This window comes from Helianthus annuus, chromosome 12 (genome assembly GCF_002127325.2).
Source record: "Helianthus annuus cultivar XRQ/B chromosome 12, HanXRQr2.0-SUNRISE, whole genome shotgun sequence".
Lineage (NCBI taxonomy): Eukaryota > Viridiplantae > Streptophyta > Magnoliopsida > Asterales > Asteraceae > Helianthus > Helianthus annuus.
Window position 1 is genome coordinate 26,745,758 of NC_035444.2, and position 22,792 is coordinate 26,768,549.

Here is a 22,792-nt window from a genome sequence, read left to right on the forward strand (position 1 = left end):
ACGCTGAAGTCACCTGAATCATCGGCTAGCCACCGCCACCTGTCCGGAGCTCCCGACAGCCCAATATCCCTAAGAATGTTACACAGAGCCGACCACTCGGCCATCTCAACATTACTGGCAGGGGGCGACTTCCAATTCCAAGCCGCACCCGGGTTAGAAATCGGACGGACCAGGCGATCCCGAACCTTACACCTTTTATCGATCTCCAGAAGGAACAAATTCGGGAATTGGCTCATAAACGGAACCTCCGACCACCACGGGTCGATCCAAAACGCAAACTCCTCCCCGTTACCAACCTTCCCTTCCACGAAGTGCCAAAAACTATCCTGATTAAGAAGAGGAGCACTGACCGTCTTCACAATTCTTCCCCAAACACCTCCAAGAGACGCTTTCAACGGTAACGAACCCCAGCCCCTGCAGTTACTGTGAATAGCCGCAACGGATTTAACCCACAGACTATCTTTTTCATTCAAAAACCTCCACGTCCACTTCAGGATCAGAGCGAAATTAATCTGACTAAGCTTACGAATCCCGAGGCCTCCTTTATCCACCGGAGACGCCACTCTATCCCATGACACCCAATGCAATTTCTTATCCAATGAGGAGCCGCCCCAAAGAAATCTTCTCATAATTGACTCCGGTTGATTAACCACCCCCATCGGAGCCTTGTATAGCGAAAAAAAGTAGCTTGGAAGACTCTCCAAGACCGACTTAATAAGCGTAATTCTACCTCCGATAGACAAAACCGAAGCCTTCCAAAGAGAGAGCCTCGACTCGAAAATCTCTATAACCGGCCTCCAATTCACAATTCTATTCATATTAGATCCGACACTAATCCCGAGGTACTTGAACGGCAAATGATCCTTTTTGCACCCAATCCTCGAAGCCATCCGATCTAAATCAGACTCTGGGATGCCGATCCCGAAAATATTAGACTTCGAAAGATTAATTTTGAGCCCCGAGCAAACATGAAATCCTCTCAGAATCCTCACAACATTCATAATGGCCGCTTCCCCCCACTCCCCGATAATTAACGCATCATCCGCGTATAAAAGATGAGATAACTCCGGTCCGTTATTCGGAAGCCTAACACCCGGAACCGCCCCAACAGTCTTCGCTTTCTCGAAACAGCAAGACAGAGCCTCCATCACAACAAGAAAAAGAAACGGAGACAACGGATCCCCCTGCCGCATACCTTTTTCGCACTGGAAATCAAAAGTCGGGGACCCATTGACTAAAACAGCAGACCTAGCTGAGGAAAGAATCCCGTGAATCCAATCACACCAAACCTTAGGAAAACCCATTTGAGTTAAAACTTCCCTGATGAAACCCAATTAACGTTGTCGTATGCTTTTTCGAAATCCAACTTTAACAAAAAAGCCTTCTTTTTTCCTTTCCTGAGCCAGTTAACCACTTCATTTATTAAAAGCGGGCCATCGAGGATAAACTTACCTTTTAGAAAAGCGGACTGATTATCGGAAATAACCGACGGAAGGACCTTCTTAAGACGAATAGCCAACACCTTGGATATAACTTTATTAATGGCTCCCACCAAACTAATCGGCCGATACTCATTAAGACATGTCGCATCTTTAACCTTCGGGATGAGCGTAATGAAGGAAGACGCACATCCTCTGCTCACCTCCCGCCTGGAATGGAACTCGTTCAAGACATCCACGAAGTCAGACTCAAAGATATCCCAGAAGTGCTTAATAAATCGGAAATTAAGCCCGTCCGGCCCAGGAGCCCTATCCCCCCCACAATCCGCCACAGCCTCCTTTAACTCCTCTAAACTAAAATTAGCCACCAACCCCTCCGCTTCCTGCTGACTAATTTTCTTTATATTATCACAAACCACCTGGGTCGAGAAATCAGATCCTCTTTTAACTTCTCCCGAAAAAACTGGAACACCGTCTTCTTTATAATCTTCGGCTTAGAACTCCAAGACCCATTCACATTAAGCCCATGAATCCTATTAGACGCTCGCCTTGAGTTAATAAAAGAGTGAAAAAACCTGGAATTCTCGTCACCATCTTTGGCCCATCTCACACGCGAACGCTGTTTAAGATCCTTCGTTTTATTTTCTTCCAACTCCTTAATCAACTTATCGTTTTCCGACAGAACCCACTCTTCTTCCTCCTCAAGCTCTCTCACTTCTCTCAAGACCTCCAACTCTTCAATTTCTAGTCTCGCTCTGGCTTCCACCTCCCGTTCCTTTTTAATCATCTCATCCCTCCAAACTTTTACTTGGCACCTGATGAACTCAAATTTCTTCAATAACCTGAGGTCCGCCGGTCCAGCCCACTCGAACTTGGAAGCCGCCTCTCTAACCACGGCCTCATAACCGGGTTTACCCAGCCACGAATTAAAAACCCTAAAAGGTTTAGGACCAAAATCAACATCCTTCGTGATAAGAACAAGCGGACAGTGATCAGACAACCCCTTTGGTAAAGCTCTAAGGCAAGCCTCAGGCCACAACCCAAAAAACTCGCCACAAACAAGAACCCTATCAATTTTACTGAACTTTCTCCCGCTGCTTGCGCACCAAGTAAACTTTCTACCTTTCATCTCGTACTCAATAAGGCCAGCGTTGAAAATAAAATCATTAAACTCCCTAGCACACGACGAATTAATCTGGGAATTGAGCCTCTCCTCCGGAACCCGAACTGCGTTAAAATCCCCAAGAAAAATCCAACTACCTTGCTGCCCTATCATTTCAGCCTGTAACTTCTGCCATACAGCTTTCTTCAACTGCAGGTCATGCGGGGCATAAACATTCACAATATTCAACAACTGACCCCCCCCCTTAACCGTACCTTTAATAATCAGAAAGTTTCTGTTTTTCACTGATTCGACCATTTGGAACCGGCTCTTGTCCCACACACTAATAAGACCCCCTGAAAGACCAGTAGGTTCAACCCATTCAAAATCAAACTCCCTACCACCCCAGAACTTGGCAATTCCCTGATTGCTAACCACCCCACATTTCGACTCTTGAAAGGCAGCAAACGAAATACCCGACTTAACAATAATCTTCTTTATCCAATTCTCCTTCTCCCCTCCACCCATCCCTCTAACATTTAAAGATAAAAAATTCATGATTGGACCACATTAATACCTGATCCTTGAACAACTCTCTTGATGAGATCCTCTTTCCCGTTCAGCTCCATTCCAATTCGGACCCCTAAACCAACAGTATCCCTGACCTCCTGATCCACATCACCGCTCCCACCACCAGAGTTACCCTCCATCCCTTCTCCCTGCCTATTTGACGAAGAAGCCTGGTCCGCATCGGCCCTGTGGTTTAGATCGAAAGGCACGCCACCGACCGCATCAGGAGATAAATCTTCCCCACCGACCCTCGAGACCTTATCCTCACCCCCTGATTTACTGTTGAGATAAGTTGGGCCAAGAAATTTGTCAAGAGAAAACGGGTCACTATTCTCTTCGAGGTCTGATCTATTTCTCTTAGAAGGCCTGGATTTTTCACTAGAGTCCAACTGGCCCAGTGGGCTCCCCTTATTAAACACAACCCCTTTCCTTTGTCTCTTAGACTTCTTACGCGCATTAAAGACAAACAAGCCTTTTTTATTTTTTAAAGATGCAGATGGGGACCCGCTCGCATTACCCAAGAAGGAGTCATAATTAAAAACATTCCCCACATCACCCACGCCATTGGGGCTCGCGCCCGCCGCCTTTTGAACCACCTCCTGCTCTCCTTCCGATTTTGTCCCTTCGATACCCCCCTCCCCAACTCCCTGACTGCCCATCTCCGAGCACTCCACCACCGGAGACGAGGCCAATGGGGAAGACCCCGCCGTATTCGCAACAGGCTCATCCGAATATGGAGATGAGCTTCCATCCACATTCATCTCGCCAAAACGTAAACAGTCGGGAATCCAGTCTTCAGCTTCTTCCTCAACCCAGACCCTGAAAGATCTATCCTTCCAAACAACTTTGATCATCTCCCTAACCCTATACGCCTCACCAGCGAGCACCACCACCCTGGTCACAGACAAATCCTTCTCCTCCAAGAACGACTTCTTCACATACCATTGCATGTAACGTGGGCTTACGAGCTCTAGAACCACAATGACCGATGAATGAGCAGATTTGTTTGTCCCTCTTTTGGAAATATTACTCGAGGGGTACTTCTTTCTCATATCTCAAATACTTCATGCAGTTCCCAATAAATTACTAGTTTCTTAACGGTATTAGTACCCTCGAGATTAGTAGCATTACCTCTTTATCGAATGTTAGTTAACTCAAAATTCCATTCCATAGTCACAACAATATTTTTGATTGGTTAATACTTAATACAGCATGAACCAAAAAATCATAAATACGAACCTGAGCACGATTTGTGGGTTTGAAAGTGATATGACCCATTTAACGTGATTTTTTCATGGTTTTTTTTTTTTTTTTTTTTTTTTGCATTACTTCCATATAGTTATAGAAAATTACACTGGACCCACCCTCCGGCGTGGGTGGGCGGGGCACCTTCCTTGGAAAAAAAATTTGTGTTAAATTCCGGTGAAAACCCCGACCGTACCCCTTGGAAAATTTCAACCGCCCCCTTAGAAAAAAAATCTTATGAATATATAAAAAATAATTGCAAACACTGATTTATATTAAAATATAACCTAATTTATATAATTATTCTTTGACCACTTTCACCTAACAATTTAACACAATCACTTTCACTTAACAATTTGACCCAATAAAGAATCCAGTGTAATTAACTCAAACCCAAACTCAACCCAATCAACTTTGAAATAAATAAAATAACCCAACCCAACCGCCCTTTCTAATTTGGTTAGGTCAGGATAAACAACTTCTAATCCACTATAAGTGATCTACTTGACCCGTTAGGGAGAAATCATATCTTACCCGACTTTGCCCTTTGTATTAAGCAAGTAAATTGGTCAAAATTGATAGATGGCTAATCCATAAAAAATTATATATATATATATGGTTCCCATTAAGTCTAACCAACTTTCAAATCAACCTTGACCATTGGATTTGGCTGAGATTAAATCTCAGCCACTTAAACTCACAAAAATAACTGCTATCATGACAGTTCAGGGCAGTTTCTTACTGTTTCCCTCACCTGGTGGTCACCTCCATGTTTTCCTGCCCATTATCTCCACAACAACTCAACCTCCTTCGTAGTGCTCACAATTTCAATTTGCCGTCGGTTGTCTTAGGTCTCCTCCTCATCCATAAAGCTGTCACCCCAACCCACAACGTACATCCCCAAATCAAAACGCAAAAGTGGAGAGATCAGAGGTCCTCTTCCCCCTCAGACGCCATATGCACCTCCTCACCCGTCAGTACAATCAATGACGTTTTAAAAGTTCAAGACTGTGATTTAAAAAATAGATGATGGTCTCTTAGTCTTCATCTCCCTTTCCCTCTTTTCTGAATCCCTCTCCTCTTAATCACTTGAAGAAAGTGTTGAAGGTAATTTTTTATGTTCTAATCGTTCCAGCGCTAAATCAAATTTGCCCTAATTCTGCCCAATCTTTTCTATTAATCTGCTTAATATTTTCTATTAATTTACTTAACACACATTAATGGATGTTTAGATTTCCATAGTTGTCTTTTGTGCCAAAATCAAGTATGTTGAAAGTGTAAATTTATACTCTTATTTTGAATTTTATATATTTTGGTGTTATTTAATTGTTCAATCCACTAACTATAATTAATTTTTTGGTTCTGATGATGAAGAAGAATAAGTGGGCACTGCATGAACAGGTGCTTCTCAAAATGCTACAAGCTCAACCGGGCTGCTGAACTTCATAATTTGTCTAAATGGGTAAGCAAAATTCCTCAAATTTATGCAGTTGGGATTCTCTTAATTATATTAGTGTTTACCTTAGCAATTTGTTAATTTGTATACAACTAGTTGGATTACAAAAGAAAAATTATTATTTTTTTTAAAAAAAACTCCTAATGCATGAAGTCCAACTTCATAAAGCAATATTTTATAGAAGAAATATGTGGAAAGCTTTGTACAAATAACTTTACACAAAGTACAACAACTATTGCAACAAGTTGTTGCAAATTGATAGTATATAATAGGCATCCTTTGTTCAATTTAGGCACTCAGAAGTTTAATGAACTAAGTTCCAGGTTATTTGAGGTTTTATAAATATGTTCTACAAATAAGATGATATCAATGAATTTTGCATTTTGTTAGCCTTATACTCTCCTTGTACTAAGAAATGCAAAAAATTCCTTTTGTTTGTTATATATAAAAAGATGAAATTGAAATATAACGGAAGCATTGGTGCAACAATAGTAAACACCATATGTATGTGCACCTAATGATCTGTTTTTACATATACCTAGTGTGCAAGGGTTGTGTGGTGTTGCCGAGTTTCTACTGAAAGGATGTGTGGAAGTTAATCTAAAGGATTGATGAGGTAGCACAGTAAGATTTTTATATCTATTATGTTGCTCGTCTGCTATTTATTTAAGAGTAATAGTGCACAGGTAAAAACATAATGGACGTTCTAACTTTTTCCTCTTCAGCGTCAGATATGTATACTGCTATCCGAGGCATAACACGACTCTTAGATCTGAGGAATAACCATAAAACATGAAGAGTAACCGCTGTCTCACCGTGCTCCATGGCTTGGCATGTGGTGAGTCAGATCCGGACGTGGTATTTCGGTACGGATACGCGTAATTTACTGCTTAAATCAAATCAAGAATTTTATAGTGGTTAAAGAGGGTCTAGAGGCTGCTTTTGCTTCCTATTTTAGGGTGAAACTAGGGTGGATACGAAAGCTTTCGAACTCTTTGAGGTTAAATTATCATTATATTTTATCACATTATATTAGGCTCTTTAACTATTTAACATGCTAAAAATGATTTTGAGCCACCGATGGAGTTCTAAATTGAACTTTTTAATATTGATAAAAAAAATTAATCAGTTTGTAAAAACGGTGATATCAACATTTTGTTTGTATAGAGAGGGAGACACACACATGTTTATCATTCTCTCTAGCTATATTATTTTTTTTATTTAATCATTTGGCATGATTTTTATCAGTTTTATGTTGGTTTATATTACTGAATGTTGGTAGATTTTACAAGGTTAATAATTTTATGTCGATATTTTGATAGACTTTACAAATTTTCAATATAATTTTGAACTGATAATGAGCCTTTTAACTTTCAAGGTCAATCTTTTACTTCTAGATTCTCTGTTTTAGTCCCTTTATAATTTGAATCATGAATATTGATGGGTATTAAAACATTACATTATCGTTTTAGTTTGGATACAAGTTGGATAACGGGTCAAAAACAATTTTAGTCCTGGTATGGTTCAAATACGAACACATTCTCTTTTATTTATATGAATAAGTTAATAAGTTGTTTTTAGTTAGCAATTCAGATTTGCTGATTTCTAACTGCTTATTTTTCGTAAATGCAAAATTATGGATTTATCCCTAGGTGAAATAAGCAGAGGCTCTGGTTGTTAAAAGAAAAAATTGACTTTTGCATTTTCTTAAGTGTTAGAAACGACAATACATAAGCCCTATTTAGTGACCTTCATTGCCTAAATTTAGCATACAATGTCAATGAGTGCAATTAGAGATGAGTGTGGTACTGGTAATAGGGGTGAGCAAGTTTAGGTCTGGACCGAAAATAACCGAGAACCGAACCGAAAATATACCCAACCCGACCCGAACCCAAGTACCTAGGTATTTAGATCGGTTCCAATTTTTCATATAAAATAGGGTCGGGTGATGTCTGTCGTTAATGACATGCAAAAACCGAAATAAACTAGGTAGCTAGAGTAAGTCGGATATCGAACCAGAGGAGGATTGTGGAAAGTGTCGAATGAAAAGTATTAATTAATTACTACTGAATTGGAAAATCGATATGATTGATTATAAGAATTATCTAAAGTAACGAATAAAAATTAAGAAAAAGATTGAGTGTAATAAACAATGATGAGAAAAGGTGATCACTCCTGGATTCAGATTGTGTGATTAACTAATAACCTAGCTGATTGTCATATTGGATACTATTGGTTAAACGATATAATTATCAACTATTCATGCAATGAATAATTATTCAACCAACAAAGTATAATCGGATTTAAACGTATTTATGTCTCTGTCTAACACAGGATTCGTTTGTCAAACGAATTATAAAAACGCAAGTAAAGACCGTCTGTCACACGGTTACAATCCGAACTCAATACACAAAACAATAAACCAAATCAATAGTGTCTTACATAATCATTCACCCGAAGTGTCCACGAGAGATTTAGCCGCTCATCTCGGTTAATTGATCTTCACTCCTTGATACCGGGTTGAAAAACCCCTTTAACTGCCGTCTGCCGTCACTGATGTTGTTGGCCTGATTATAATATTCCTAGTCCATGTGATCCTGATGATGTTGTCCTCTTTGACTTTTGTCCTCTCCTCCATATTAACGTGAATAGATGGCCCAAGAAAAAGTGGTTGATGTCCAATCTTGCTGCCCAAAATATTGATGATAATTCTTTTCAATATCCACGTGACATAAGGCTGCCCAATGTCTCAGCCCAACCGGCCCACCTGTGCGTGTAGATTAGGTTTTATTATTTTTTTTCTTCTTGATTCCTTCATACACACTTATGCGGTGCCATATAACTCCAACCGTAATCTACGGTTACGAAGCATAAGCTACGCTTTGTAGCTTCTGTTCTTTTTTGATCTAAACATGATTCAGCCATAAATTACTTCCTCTTCAATCCAAAACTTCATCTCAACTTTCAATTAATTACCCAATAACCCCTGGACTTCAATCTCTTCTGCTTTTTGCATTTTCAAGATATATCTTGGCCCGAACCAACTCCCGAATAGTATAAAAATATCTTGATTATCTTCCTCGTTTCATCTCTAACCACTCTAACTTCACCATATTACGTGGTTTACCTGTGAAATTACAAACACACGTAGTTAACATATTCCAAATGTATAATCACATAAACGGCAATAAATCACACAAAATACTTACGTTAACACTCGGATTTCACAACCTCCATCACATCCCCACACTTAACATTGATTGTCCTCAAGCAACCATTACAAACATTACTTACCTTATTAACAAATCACCATTAAATCCCTTACCGAATTAACAATTTAAGGTCCCAAGTCATACCCGTCCCATAGACTGACACAATCGAGATTGACAATCTGACAAACAAATGATACGCGTTTAAAACAATTTAAGACTTGCCTAACTAAAACTAACATACTTATATTACTACACACATGCCACACGCCCCTCACAATGATCACTCCTCTCGGTTTAATCAAGACTAGCGTGTAATGTGCTAGTATATTTCACTCAAAACCAAATGTGCTACTTTGCAGTCATAAGCTTGTATGGCAATCATACCTCCACTGAATCAAGTAACATAACACATATCAAAAGGACTTTTGGGTTTTGGGTTAAGGTTAAAGGTGAGGTAATATTTTTGGTCTTTTTTTTTTATGGCGAACACAAAAGAATACCAAACCATGGCAACTTATTCACAATAATACTAACACTTGGGTTATTTTCGACCCACTTATTCAACACGAACATAACAATTTTTTTTTTTTGCTTTTCTTTTTTCTTCTTTTTTTTCTCTTTTCATTTTTTTTCATAACATACTTCTAAACATACTTGTCATTCATAGTTGGTAATCAAACAGGTCAAACAAGGTGTAGCAAATGAAGGGTAAAAGGCTCAACATGGGTAACTAAGGTGAGGTGAATAACAATCAACAAATAACACAATGAAGGGATCCTAATGCCTTTATCATTTATGTGCATACGCTAAACCACAGTCTCGGCACGTATCAAGCTACACAAGTTCTAACACAAAGCAACATATGGCCTACACTCAACAATTGAACATTTATTGTAAATTCAACTAACAATAAGTAGGCTCAAATATCTCACCGAACAAAGGGAATATGGGTTGCTGACACGTAGCATGTGTAATTCCTAAAGCATGTTACCCCTAGTTAGGCATCTCTTCTCAACTATTTTCTAAAACTTGTCAGAAATACTCTCATGAAACTTAAAGGGACAGTCATGACTAGGGATCTAAGTTAGTTTAATATCAGTAGGAACCCTTTAGCGATTGAAAATGTTGGTTTTCATGAATTTCAAGCATACTTGAGACAAAAATTTTTCAAAATTTTTCAATTTTTACCAAATTCAATCCTTCAAGCATTTAAGATCAACAATCATACCAACCCTCTCCCGAGTTACCGCATCCCCACACTTGGGATACATTGTCCCCAATGTATGGTGCAATTTATAGTCATAACCCGAGAGATACCACCTAACAACCCATGAACGGCTAATAACTAGACGACTCGACACATAAAACCACTCCCAACACAGAATTTCACACCACTAAGTACACAAAAAACAAATAAAACACTAGATAGATAAACACATGCACCTGATCAGAAAACAAGTGAGTGTCTGTGGTGGTGTAACTGCTGCGCTCAAAACTGGAGAATACACATCCAGGGATTCTCTGATATCTCACTGGGGATGTTGCAAAACATCCCCACACTTGAATCATTGCATCCGTGAAGATAGAATTGTATAAACCTGTCAAAACACAACACACCAAACGAAACCAAAACAAAGTACAAACTCTACATCCTCGGGCTGCCTCCCGAGAGCGCTAAGTTTAAAGGTCTTCAGCCAGACCGTACCTGCTATGCGTTAAGGTGGTCTCAATGCACACTTACCCAAAACATTTCCAACGAATGCCCGGAAATTTACATGCCATCTCCATAGGTTTGTCAGTATAATTGGCATTTTCAGACTGCACATGCGGGTTTCGCTAATCCACTTCATGCAATATGCCCTGATGTCTTGTTGTTTCACCCTTCTCATCTTCTTCCTCGAACCCTCTTCCCCACACTTATTAATTTGAATGACTGGTATGGGGAGAGGTTCAATACACACATTCATCTCATCAGACTGCTCTGCCTCCTCATCCTCACACACCATCTGATCCACCAGTGACTCTTCATCAGATAAAGGATTCATTGGTGTGGTATTATCCTCCACAACCTCGTCCTCCACGTGAGAATAATCTCTAATATCAACAGGTAATGGTGAGAGACGTTGTTCTATTTCTATCTTCATTTTTAAATTCTGACACTTAGAAACTAAACAGCTGATTCGATCTTCATCGGAAAGGTTGGGTGCTGATAAATACTGCTCGAGTTTGGACAAAGTCACTTCCAACGTAGCAAGCTTTATCTCCTCCTCGGTCTGATAAGTATAGACACCCTCGGGCTCAGGATATTCCTTGGGATGATACTGTCGGTATCCCTGATACGGTGTTGAGATGTACGCATCCATCATTTTTTTATTCCAATACTTTGGATTTTCCAAATACACTGTGCACACATCATCATAATAAGAAGTATGATAACGACAACAACAGCAACATCGACCATCCGTCCTTGGTTCATAATAAGCATCCTCGTCCCGATCATATCCATCCGAGTAATAATCATCCTCCATCTCTAGGTCATAATCATCAGCGTATGATGGAGGTGGAAGCTGTGAAACATAAGACAACGGTTTTCCATGTGCCCTCCTGTAGTGGGCCTCGTGGCAACCGATACACGGATGACGTGGACCCCCGCACAATATACACGTGGAAAAGCTGAAATCTGTGTAATGCTCTGTCATCTTGCACAACACAACTCAACTACCAAGTGTAAATCACGAACATCAAAAAAAATCTTTTTGGGATTTTTAAATTTAATTTTTTTTAATTTTTAATTTTTTTTATTATTTTTTTTACGAAAACTTAACACTAAACACTTTGCGCACGCCTCCCCGACAACGGCGCCATTTTGATGTCTGTCGTTAATGACATGCAAAAACCGAAATAAACTAGGTTGCTAGAGTAAGTCGGATATCGAACCAGAGGAGGATTGTGGAAAGTGTCGAATGAAAAGTATTAATTAATTACTACTGAATTGGAAAATCGATGTGATTGATTATAAGAATTATCTAAAGTAACGAATAAAAATTAAGAAAAAGATTGAGTGTAATAAACAATGATGAGAAAAGGTGATCACTCCGAGATTCAGATTGTGTGATTAACTAATAACCTAGCTGATTGTCATATTGGATACTATTGGTTAAACGATATAATTATCAACTATTCATGCAATGAATAATTATTCAACCAACAAAGTATAATCTGATTTAAACGTATTTATGTCTCTGTCTAACACAGGATTTGTTTGTCAAACGAATTATAAAAACGCAAGTAAAGACCGTCTGTCACACGGTTACAATCCGAACTCAATACACAAAACAATAAACCAAATCAATAGTGTCTTACATAATCATTCACCCGAAGTGTCCACGAGAGATTTAGCCGCTCATCTCGGTTGATTGATCTTCACTCCTTGATACCGGGTTGAAAAACCCTTTTAACTGCCGTCTGCCGTCACTGATGTTGTTGGCCTGATTATAATATTCCTAGTCCATGTGATCCTGATGATGTTGTCCTCTTTGACTTTTGTCCTCTCCTCCATATTAACGTGAATAGATGGCCCAAGAAAAAGTGGTTGATGTCCAATCTTGCTGCCCAAAATATTGATGATAATTCTTTTCAATATCCACATGATATAAGGCTGCCCAATGTCTCAGCCCAACCGGCCCACCTGTGCGTGTAGATTAGTTTTTATTATTTTTCTTCTTCTTGATTCCTTCATACACACTTATGCGGTGCCATATAACTCCAACCGTAATCTACGGTTACGAAGCATAAGCTACACTTTGTAGCTTCTGTTCATTTTTGATCTAAACATGATTCAGCCATAAATTACTTCCTCTTCAATCCAAAACTTCATCTCAAGTTTCAATTAATTACCCAATAACCCCTGGACTTCAATCTCTTCTGCTTTTCGCATTTTCAAGATATATCTTGGCCCGAACCAACTCCCGAATAGTATAAAAATATCTTGATTATCTTCCTCGTTTCATCTCTAACCACTCTAACTTCACCATATTACGTGGTTTACCTGTGAAATTACAAACACACGTAGTTAACATATTCCAAATGTATAATCACATAAACGGCAATAAATCACACAAAATACTTACATTAACACTCGGATTTCACAACCTCCATCATCGGGTCGGGTCAGTTTGGTTCTCGGTTCTTTTCATGGTGAAACCCGACTTGGACCTATGGACCAGAACCGACCCTATATTTAGGGTAGTGAATCCGTTCTTTATTTTATGTTTGATCGGTTCTCGGGTCGGGTCGGGTCGGGTAATGGTCGGGTTTTTCCTTTTGCTCACCCCTAACTGGTACCATACCGAACCGGTACCGATACCGAAAATACCAGTACCGAAATTAGTCAAAACCGGGTACCTGTACCAAAAATGTTCAATACGGTATCGGTACCGAAAATGTCAAAAAGTGGGTACCGGTACCAAATGCTCATCCCTTAGTGCAATTGAAAGTGCTATCTTCATGCATATATAATTTAGAGTAAACTTCCGTTTTGTTCCATGTGGTTTGGTCACTTTAACGGTTTTGCCCCAAACCTTTAAAAATAGCCATTTTACTCCCTGATTTTTTGGTTTTGTTGCCAATTTGCTCCCTGCGGGGAGCAAAATGGAAAAACAAACAATTTGAATGGAGTTAGAGGCGGGGAGAAAACTGGCAAAAAAACCGAAACATCAGGGAGTAAAATGGCTATTTTTAAAGGTTTGGAGCAAAACCATTAAATTGACCAAACCACAGGGAGCAAAACGGAAGTTTACTCTATAATTTAACTTGAATAGTTGTTTGTAGGCGAGATGATTGTTGGTCCCATAAAAGCCTTATATATGGACGAAATACATAAAGGCAATAGGTTGTTCATCCAAAGAAAAACATGCATTTTGCTTGAAACGAAAAGGTTAGTAGCGTATGCTATATTGAGTTATCTCATAATACCTTACAGTTTTGATGAAACCTGAAATGGAGATCTATATATCCTTTTTTTAGTAAGGTTGATAATTGTACTAATTATATGCATATAGAATGTGTCAAAGAGTAGATATAATATGATGCATTTATATATACAAATTTGAATCCATGTAATTTAGCAGCACAATAACTAGTATTAGTTTTAGCAGCCATAATTTCTTTAGCAACCCCTTTCATAACCTGAATATTGAATAACCGAACTTATTGGAGTTGGTACTCGGTTGAAGTGTCGAGCCACCAAAACCTGACTAACCCGAAACACCGATTAAAAATACTTGATAAACACCCCTAACTTTATGTATTGAATATAATATATTTTTGGAACTCCTATAACTAATCTTGATGTTTAACTACTCGTATTAACTTAGTCTCGATGGTTTGCAGATTTACATCTTTTGTCACGTAGGTTCTTTGTAGGAGGAAGAATATGTTGGAGATCTGTATTGTGTTCTTTGAGTGGGTCGTGGGTCCCACGGTGTGACTATGCCAGCAACATAATCATTCTAGATTCATATATGTTAAATTTGCATAACGTTTACTTTTGCATTTAAATGACACCATTTCATGTTTTAGTATTCTATCAGCTTTATTTTCTATCATTTTGTGGTTGTATAAACTGTTGACATTTGTTTTGCTTTAATAAATTAAAGAGTGGTGCTTTTATTTGTAATGTTTAAATTTGTATACACTTAATATAGATTAGCTTTGTTTGTTACGTTGTTCAACGTAACCCGTCCACCGTCTGGACGGGTATTAAACTAGTTTTGTTGGTTTTAGAGAAGTGAACCCATGTTACAATGTAGCATGCATGATATAAATGGTGTTGATAAAGATCATTCTTCAAGAGCTGCAGAATACGTTCAAAGTTTTCAAACCACCATGTCTCCTCAGGTTTATTATTCAATTTTTCACTATTAAAAACATATTTTCCCAATTTTTTTATAATAGTTTTTTTTTTCTTATGTTCATATGTAGTGCCTTGCCCAATCTTTTGATGCAGATTGTTATCAAATCTTTATGCCAACAGTGCCCCCTTGGGGCCTAGAGGTCTGAATGAAGTGGGATGGTATGTGTTTGTAATTTTATATGTATCATTTTGGTATGAAGCTGAATCTGTATGCATTTGAGTTGAGTGAACACATAACTTTCAAATGAATTTTTAGTTGTTTATTATAAGAAAATAATATATTTACCCCAAACTATGACTTTTTATAAAGTCATGTATAGTATAATATTCAAAAATAAATATTCGTGAACCACAAAAGAATAACCATTTTGCCCAAGTGTGACCTGAATGAGATTATGTCGTGTAGAATTCAGGTGGTGTTGTGGTTGGTGGTGTTGAGTGTGGGGCTGAAGGGAGGTGGGGCTGTATGTCAAGGAGTTGATGATGAAAGTGAGTATCCGGATGATATAAACGTGGATGGTATGGGGTTTTTGAAGATTACAGTTTGTCCTGTCACAAAGCGCGAGCCTTCTCTCTAGTTCTATATAACATTTAGAGTATTGCTTAGGAATAGTGTCACTATTGGCATTCTATTTCTAACATCCACTGCGTAGCCATGGACACTTTTTCTTTTTATCTTTTCCTTTTCAATTTTCAAGTTATGATGCATCAGTTAAATTACAAAATTGCCATTCCTATTGTTGGTAAATGAAGATATATTATGTTCCATAGGGTGGGGTTGGTGGCAGTGTAAAACGCTATAGAGTGTTTGCATGTGCTGAAATGGTTAAAATTGTTAGGATTTGAATGAAACCAAGTTAAAATTACTATGCCAAGTTAATAAACTAAATCAATATTGACCGGATTCTAACCATTAACGTTATTTTAACTATTCCGTCTACATTTTAATTTCAAAACTTATTAAAATATTGGTTTGTCCCCGCTGCGAAGCGCGGGTGAAACCCACTAATTAAATATAAGTGAGATAAACAATAACAAATCACGTTCCTAATTTAAAGGTTGATTACAGGATTAACTATGAAACCAAAAAGATTTTTGCGGGAAAATGAAATTCGAGAAAACTTCAATAAATGATATTTGTCTCTCATATGTTTACAGATTTTGTATTCATTTATTATTCAAAATTATATATTTTTCTATTGGAAACAATTATATATTCAAAATAAAGATGGAATAAAATCGTATCAACCTTTTTTTTCAAAATTATATATTTTCCATTGGAAACAATTACAAGTAATAAAGAAGGAATAAAATCTTATCCAGCCTTTTTAGATTGATACACTTGGAGGTGCCTCATGACAATTGTCTTAGTTGAGTGTGCCAATTAGCAGATTAACCTATCACATTATTCCAAGTTATTGATGTGACAACTTAACTTTTATATATTAATATGATAAACCATTTGAGTACAAGTAAGCTAATTAAATAACAAATCGACCCCAACGCCATTTCGTGAAATTATAGTCATGAATATTGTTGCTAACATGTTTTATGGACAACATATTTAACAATCTGTAACTTTTAACATGTTTTATGGACAACATGTTTTAAAAATCTGTAACTTTTAACATGTTTTATGGACAACATGTTTTAAAAATCTGTAACTTTTTAAAATATATTTTCTTTTTAATATAAAGTCTCGACTAAAATTACTTGTGTTGATCAAATAATCTTTTATGGACCCCATCATAATCAATTTTTATCAAGTTATATAACTTATCAATCAAGTTTCTTAAGTTCTTTTAACCGACACCAACACACACTCTAAATCTATACTTCTATTCACTTATGAGAAGGGAGTGACATTTTTCATCCCCTCAAATCAAACCATCAACATTCTATATTTCCACATACTCAAATGGTTTTAGTGGAAATATAGGGACCTAACAATAATCGCATCTGAATTTTTATCTAGTTCGTTTCTAGTTGAGCTTTTATCAAGTGTGAGCTCGATATCGAGTATAAAAAATGAGTTTTATATATTTAAACACACTAGAATTTACAAATTTGTTAATGATTCTTATAATTGATAGACTATTCTAAAAACATTTGACCTTTGATGAGATATACTTAAAACATTTAAAATACACTTGGTTATTAAAAGCAACTTTTATATAAATATCTAAGCTTTTGAGCTGAACTCAAGCTAAATCTGTGCGAATAATTTTCAATTCAAGCTTGAGACTAATGATAAAGACCATTAAACTATCGAAGCAAACTCAACTTAGTTAAAATAGTTAAAGCCATGCTTTATAAACTCCACTTATTTATAAGAAAGTCATTTAAAGACACCTTAAACAAAAACATATAATTAAGGGTATCTCAACTTTATTAGTTATTGCCCACGTATAACCCCATGCAGAATCTTCCCTCTCATCATCAACTAAAATCAATCATTGGTTTGTCATCTTTTGTTCATTAACATGGACATGTTGGAACTTGGATGGCTAACAGTTTTATAGAATTAGAAACCCACACGGATAGGGTTTTGATACTTGATTCATATGTAGTTTCTATTTTTAATATAATGCAAAGAAACACATATTTTAACTATGGTTTTAGAAGCTATATATTAACACGTAGCATTATTCTATCAAACAAACTGATTTATAATCTTAATACATGTGATATATCTGTTTGATCATTTTTGTTGATTCTCTTAATTAATTTACATGTTTAAGCCATTTAACAAAAGTATTGTTTAACTTTAATTATTCACCTATAAGTGGATCTAATTGTTGTCGTTATAATGATTTAATTACACACCTAATACTTTGGTAGTTTGCGACTCCATGTATCCTATACTTGATAAGGCTTAGACGTCGTGGGGAACCGTCAATGCAAGACTATAGTTTTAGCTGACGCTGATGCAAGAACAAACTTATTTCTCTTTACACATCTTTAATCAAAATATACTTTTATACATACATATACATGCACAAACTCATTCGTCATATATATCAATTAAATAGTCTATTTAATTTACTACACTTGGAAGATTTTCTCAAGTATAGCCATGTCATGTAAATATTCTAATTTATAACTTGTATTAATACTTTGAAACAATTTAATTTGCATTTGTTTCATCACCTAGTAACTCATAGAAAACGGGTTGTATAATTTGTCCCTTTGCTTTCTACCTAATCAACTTAACCATTACAACACTATTAAATTGTAGTGATACATGATATGGCAATACCAAGAGTATATTATAGTGTAGCAACCTATGAGAATAATACATACATCATAATCAATGAACCTTTACTTCTACCTTAATATTAACTGATTGCCTTACTCTAGTTAAAATTATTTTCGATGTTATAATTTAAATACGTGTTAAGAAAATATCCATTTTTAAACATTGATGATAAAAATATTTATTTACTATTTTTTTTTTTTTCATATTACACGTCTAATACAAGTTTTCTGTTTTTTTTTTCCTTCTTCAACTAAATTCTGTCTTAAACGAATTAATTAATCAATGTACTAACTAAAATTCGTATTAGTGACAATTATCTAGGAGAGAGACATTGGCCAGAGGGAGCATTATTGTTATAGCATGTGATATGGGTCACGACCCATAACATGACATAAAAGAAAAGTTTTAGATTTTATGTTACTTAGACTAATGTGATTAATACATATAGGTTGTATGTGTACGAGATATAAATGACTATCTGGTTTAGAAAATGAGTCGTGTTTAGGTTGTGCTTAAAACTTTGCATGAAATTTATAACTGTAACTCATAATTATTTCATATTGATGTGTGTGCATGAAATTTTATATTTGTTAATCATACTGTTATGTTTACTTTGCCAATGGGTATACAATTGAGCATCAATACCTCGTTAAAGATCTCCTTTTCCTCCATAGCTAGGGTTACACATCACACAAACAAAGTTTCATCCCAAAAAGACATGGATAAAAAGAGAACAAACGTGATCAAGAAAAGTAGAAGGGCAGCAAAATGTTCAAATCTCATTGGCACAAGTAGAAAGTATGTGACACATCACATTTAACTAAAAATATAAATAAATTAAAGCCAGGTGGCATTATACTATATTATGTCAATATTAAATAGGTGGGGAGCTATAATTGTGGAATAAGATCAACAGAATTTTGATAACTACTCATTAATAATAGGAATTGCTGCCTCTATAAATAAACTCACTGATTTGGTAAACATAAACATCATAAGCTATCATGAAAGGTCTAGTCTCACTTACCTCTCTTGCACCACTCTCATTCATTTGTTACTCTCTTTCGAAGTCAAAAACACAAAGGTTTCTCCAAGTACGATCCCAAAGCTATAGAGATGAAGGTACACCAACTAAATTTACTTAAATAGTTCTGGAAATTAAAGAGTTATGTGTTCAGATTTCTAGTTTTGATATCCAAAACCCTAATCTTGTTTTTGTTAGTGTCGGTGATTGATATGCTTCACATATGCATGTAAAGAACTTGTAGTTTCTCAATTTGTTGTGTAAAGTATTGTATTCGGCTTGAAACCATCTTGTTTTGACCAGCTTGGAATTTGTCATTCATTAATTTACCTAGGAAACTTTAGGTGTTAAACAAGATTACTTACCAGAAAGTAGTAGGGTTTTTTTTTTCGCCATGTTATTATAGCTTAGGGGTATTTTAGGATGGGATGGCTTTATAGGCTAGTGACATCTTTGGGGTGAGATAAGCCTTTGGATCATTAGGTCCTTGCTTCGATTCCTACAAGGGTTTTTTTTTCCATATTTATTGCGTTTTCTCCTGAATTGGTGTATAGGCATTATGCCTAATGGAGATGGATATGATCAGGTGGTTCCGTTGGTGGCACGATGATACTCCAATGATCCGTCAGTAATCCAATTTGCCGTTAAGAAAAAGGTTTAGGGACCATTAGGTCCTGGGTTCGATTCCCACAAGTGGTTTTTCCCATATTTATTGGGTATTCTCCTGAATTGGTGTATGAGCTGTATTGCCTAATGGAGATGAATATGATCAGGTGGTTCTGTTGGTGGCACCAATGGTCCGTCAGCAATTCAAATTTGCCGTTAAAAAAAAGCAATAGTTTTTTTATGTGATTAATATGTAAGACAAAAATAAATTAAAAAAATAAAGGGGATAGTGGTTTGGGTCATCACCACATCCTTAGGATAGTGGTTTTGAATGGTGGATTAAAGATGGATGACATGACGCCTATGTGGAGGGTCATAGTGGTCATGAGAGTCATGACCACACCGTATAGCCTAAGAAAACCACCAAATTATAACTTGAAAATCGGAGAAACGACTGTCAACGAACCAATCATTTTTTTAATTTTCATTATAGGGTTAGTATCTATATCTATATACTATAATAAAAGAAACTAGGTTTTGGACACGTGTCATTAATAGGAGATATCCTCAAATCTATACTTATCTTATATTAATTAAATTAAATAAATAAATGATAAATTAATATTAAATCTTATCATACTTTAATAAAATATTATCCTCAAATCTAAATTGTTAATTTAATATATTTTTAAAATAAATACCTCTCTTTCCTACTTATCTTATATTAAATATATAAATAATAAATTAATATTATATGTTATCCTAATTTATTAAAAATATAATTTTTTTTTATTAATTGGCATACAAATTTATATTTATTCAACTCGTGTAAAACGCGAGGTTTTTAAAAATATAACTTTTTTATTATTTACTATACAAAGTTACGTTTATATAACACGTGTAATACACGAAGTTTTTAAAGATATAACTTTTTATCATTTGCTATGTAAAATTATATTTATTCAACACGTGTAATACACGGGGTTTTTAAGGGTACAATTTTTTTATTATTTGGTAGATTTTTCAACACGACTATAAACGGTTTTTTTGAAGATACGACGTTTTTAGTATTTAATATACAAATTTACATTTATTTAATATGTGTAATACACATGGTTTTAAAGATATAACTCTTTTTTAAATCTATTCAACATGTGTAACATACGAGGTTTTAAAGGATGTAATATTTTTATTATTTGGTAGATTTATTCAACCCGATTATACACATGTTTTTTAAAGATACGACGTTTTTAGTATTTAGTATACAAAATTACATTTATTTAACCTGTGTAATACACATGGTTTTTAAAGATATAACTATTTTTTATTATTTGATATATAAAATTACATTTATTTAACCCGTACAATATACGGGGTTCATAAAGATATAACTTTTTATTATTTAATATATAAAATTACATTTATTCAACCCGTGTAATACACGGGGTTCTAACCTAGTTATAAATATATAAAAAAAAAACAAATTGACCAGCTACAAAAGGTATGCATATATAGTTCATACGTGGTGTATATATTGTAGGAACCGTTCGCGTAAATTAAAATAAAATAAACAAATTTTTATTACTGATTACAATACAAAGAAAGCTGCAAATAAAATCACAATTACAACTAAACTAAAAAATACTAGAAATGGAGTAGAAGCAGAAAATCCGATGACTGAGGCACGTGTTCAACACGCTTCCCTTAAAATAAATTCCGAGTCTCCCAGGAGTACTCGTTTTGTTTCCCAGGGTACAACAGCCGAAGCAGCGTACTGCCGGAATTTACCTACAACCCGAAGGTTACCTTGAAACTGCAAGAGAAAGATCAGAAAGTTGTAGAGAGAAAGAAGTATTTGTTGTTGTGTTGCTGGTGTTCTCTGCAGTGACAATGAGGCTGTATTTATACAGCCTCTAAATCGAAACAGTCAAAAGAATTAAAGGAGAGGTTTAAATTGCATTAAACGTCTTCAATGCAATTTAATACGTCATTTAATTCACAGTTATAACCGTTTGACTCGTCAGTTTCAATGCCGAACTGTAACTGTACTGTCATTCAATGCTGGAAGCTTCTGCGCGCGCGCGCGCAAGACACACTGGTGCGCGTGCGTCCTTGCGCGCGCAAGTCTGCACGCTCATGCGCGCCGCGTCCTTTTGGCTCACTGCCATGCGCGCATGCGCCACACTGACTCAGGTCCATGCGCGCGTGTGCCACATCACCTGTGAGCCTATACGGGCACGCCACACAGTCACGCCGTATTGGCTCACTCAGGTGCGCCGCGCACGACACATCAGGCCCCATGCACCATGCGCATCCGCGCGCCTTCATGCCACACGTACTCGCGCGCATGCCAATCCAACCACTTGGTCCTTGCAGCCCCTGTGATCCACCACGCGCACGTGGTCAAAAATACAAAGGCGGCTCTCAAGCGAAGTGCAAAGTGCGCCATCAAAGCGCCACATTGCGCCTCATCGCCCACGCCACGCGCGCGCGCGTGTGCGAGTGCAAGTTAGGGTGCTCCGCACCCTTCGCGAGGACACTTAGTGTGTGCTTCCATGAAACAATAAGGATGGAGAGTTCCCTCTTAAATACACATTTAAGTTTCATGTCTCCTCCTATGTGGGACAAGATGCCACTTTCCCTTTTGTTTCAACATTCAAAGTTTCAAACACCAAAACCGATATCTCATTTATCTTAGCTCCGTTTTGGACGTTGTTTAGTTCGTTGCGAAGCTCTTCCAACATAGAACACGAACCCACAAATAAATATATAAAACCCGCTCATTTTATTATATTTATTTCTAGTCCAAAATAGGAAAAAATCATTTTCCTATATTTGTGAAAAATGCTATTTTCACCTATTTTTCCAACAATCCCCCACATGAAAAATGTTATTTTCATCAAATTTCCAACATATATTATATTTTTAAATTTTCACAAAGATTAGTTGCATATAAAAAGAATAA

The 22,792-nt window shown here is 36.6% G+C and overlaps 1 long non-coding RNA gene across 1 annotated transcript; it reads left to right on the forward strand.

Annotated features, from left to right (window-relative positions):
• The first annotated feature begins 5,091 nt into the window (after positions 1–5,091).
• Positions 5,092–7,037, forward strand: LOC110866242. Its single transcript, XR_002551259.2, has 4 exons — positions 5,092–5,463; positions 5,731–5,818; positions 6,355–6,428; positions 6,538–7,037. It is a non-coding gene; the product is annotated as an uncharacterized LOC110866242 (long non-coding RNA).
• The last annotated feature ends 15,755 nt before the right edge of the window (positions 7,038–22,792 follow it).